The sequence below is a fragment of the Loxodonta africana genome, chromosome 3 (assembly GCF_030014295.1).
Source record: "Loxodonta africana isolate mLoxAfr1 chromosome 3, mLoxAfr1.hap2, whole genome shotgun sequence".
NCBI lineage: Eukaryota > Metazoa > Chordata > Mammalia > Proboscidea > Elephantidae > Loxodonta > Loxodonta africana.
In genome coordinates this window covers 181,691,416-181,694,487 of record NC_087344.1, presented here as the reverse complement: position 1 = coordinate 181,694,487, position 3,072 = coordinate 181,691,416, and positions in this window count along the sequence as shown.

Sequence of the window (3,072 nt, the reverse complement as noted above, 5' to 3'; positions counted from 1 at the left end):
CAGGTTTGGTTTTTTTGGCTGATTTTTGTTTTTGCTTTTTGCCACCCCCTATTCTCTTTTCACAGCCTTTCGAGAATACCTCTGAGGGGCGAAGCAGGTTAATGTAATGAGTTTACTGTGGTGAGCACTTCCACAGCTTATCCAATCATCAGCAAGCCAGTCCCTTCTCCCACCTGTCTGGGAAGGCTGCCGTTAGCTCAGTTGTGACTGTTCGGGCTGTTGTGTGTGTGCTGATGAGTGTGTGCATGCAACCAGGCACAGGCGTGCGTGTGGTATGTGTGCAGGTTTTGTGAGCTGTGTGCATGTGCAGGGATGTATACAACCACATGACGGATGGGGCAATCCAATGAAGACTTTGCCCAGAGGACAGGACAGGAAGTCCCCAGGTTACAAATGTGGGACTTTCAGCAACTTCACCTTACTCTTTAATGTTATGTCAATTTGCCCTCATTTTGCAATGGCTGGACCAGCCCCTACTCACAACAAATTCGTCATCACAATCACCTTCGCTTGCTGCACGTACAGCTTTTACATCACTGAAAAGGCTTCGAGCCTGTTCTTGCACTAAAAGCCAAAACCAAACCCATAGCTGTCAAGTCAATTCCGACTCAGCAATCCTATAGGACAGGGTAGAACTGCCCCACAGGGTTTCCAAGACTGTAATCTTTATGGAAGCAGGCCTCCACATCCTTCTCCCACAGAATGGCTGGTGGGCTTGAACCCCCGACCTTTTGGTTAGCAGCCAAGTGCTTAACCACTGCACCATCAGGGCTCCTTTCTTGTACTAGCCAAACCAAAAAACCAAACCCGTTGCTGTCGAGTTGATTCCGACTCATAGTGACCCTATTGGACAGAGTAAAACTGCCCTATAGGGTTTCCAAGGGGTGGCTGGTGGATTCAAACTGCCTACCTTTTGGTTAACAGCTGTAGCTCTTAACCACCGCGCCACTTGGGCTCCTTTCTTGCACTAAAATTAGGCTAAATAAGAACCGTATGCACTTGTTCCCACTTACCTACAAATTCAGCTTAAAGGTGGACTCAGGGACAGATCTCGTTCTTAATCCAGGGACTACCTACAGGAGTGAGAGAAGACAAGTAACACCAACTGAGTATCTATTCTATGTCGGCACCTTATATATGCTTCCTTATGTAATCCTCACATCAACCCTATAAGGTAGGTAGGCATTTTGCTGATGGAACTGAAGGTCAGATAGGTTAATTAAGTTCCTTGAGTGCACAGAGATAGTGAGGGAGCTGCATTTGAACTCAGGACTGACACATGCTTTCCACCACACCACACTGCTCTAGTCACTGCCTGCCTTTTATAACCCCCTTCCCCAGGGTTGCAAGCAGAACTTTGAACCACTTTGTTCCAGTTTGAACCCCTGCTGATAATTTGCATTTCCACCCCAGATATACTGAATCAGAATCTAGAGTTTAACAAGATCCCCAGGTGATTCTTACGTATAGTAAATTGAGAACCACTGCTCTACCAGTGGTTCTCAGAATAGGTTCCTAACCAGCAGCATTAGCAACGCCTGGAAACTTGTTAGAAATGCAAATTATCAGCAGGGGTTCCAACCAGAATGAATCGATTGGAAGCCCTGGTTGCAAGAGCCGACCTGTGAGAAAGGTGAAAAGCCAGGGGTCATCTCCCACCCCACCCTTCTGAGCAATTCTTTAGTGGGACCTGGGATCAGCTGCTGATTCTCCTCTTCGGTGGCACTAATGCACTCGATTCAGAAGTTGAGGGAAGTTCATCTATTCGTGTGATTTTCCTCCTTCCTTTCAGTCTCTTCCCCTCTTCCAGTGTCCTTACTGCCCCTGCCTCAGGGACCGGTAGAAAGGAGGAGAAATTCCAGGGACCATTATCATACCTCCAGACGGACTGAACTGAAATGCCTGGCTCCCAGCAAGCCTCCTTTCATGATTAAAAATGGAGGCTCCAGATTTCCTAGTTCCTCTCCTGGGTTCTAACCTCCACAACCTCAGGCTAGAGAGGCTGCTCAGGGGTTTCCAGTACGGAGTGACAATCTGTGAGCTGTAACAGATTCGAGGGGAATTTGACTCTGCCCACGTTCTGCCCTACCCCTGCTTGACACAGCCTTCCTGAGGTCACCCCATCCCTCCCTCCACCGCTCTCCTCTTTCACTTCAGACATGGGCTCGCCTAAGCTGAGAGAACTTTGGATCCAGAGATGCTCTGGCACTGCTGTACCACTCTCCATTTGGGTCCCTGACATATCCCTTCTCTAATTTCTGACTTCTATTTCTTTTCCTTTGCTGCCCTGGAGCCCTGATTCAAGGAATGAGAGTGCCTGCTGCAGGGCAACCATTCTCAACTTTTTTGCAGAGATTCATACCAGTTCATTCTGGTTCAAGCCCCTGCTGAAAATTTGCATTTCTAATGAGGTCCAAAGGTAATGCTTAGGCTGCTGGTTAGGGACCAATTAGAGAACAGTGGTTCTCAAAATTTATTATACTTGAGAATCACTTGGGGATCTTATTAAAATGTAGATTCTGATTCAGTATATATGGGTGGAAATGCAAAATCTCATCAGGGGTCTGAATCAGAATGAACCGTCTCGAAGTCCTGCTTATTTTGAGTCATAGACGCCTCCAAGAATACCTGGAGCTCTCCTTGTGAATCTAGTATAAGCTATGAACAAAAATGTTTATACATTGTCCATAGTCATTCTGAAGCCATTACAGCCTCCACAGAATGTGAGTTAAGAACCTCCACTGTGAGAAGCCTCAGGTGGCAGGGAAAAAGCTGAGGACTTGGGGAACTCAAGGTCAAGAAGGGGAGAATGTTGGCACCTCGTGGGGTTGGCAACCAATTTCACAAAACAATATGTGTATTGTTTAATGAGAGACTAATTTGTTCTGTAAACCTTCATCTAAAGCACGATAAAAAATAAAGAGAAAAAAGGCTGAGAACTTAGATTGCCTTTGCTCCCCAGAGTCTATTAGCAGCAAGAAGCAAAACCCAGGAAGGGCTACAGCATGGAGTAGACATTAGACAGATAAGAGTGATTGGTAGGGTGGACCCTGTAAGGAAACATACTATTTG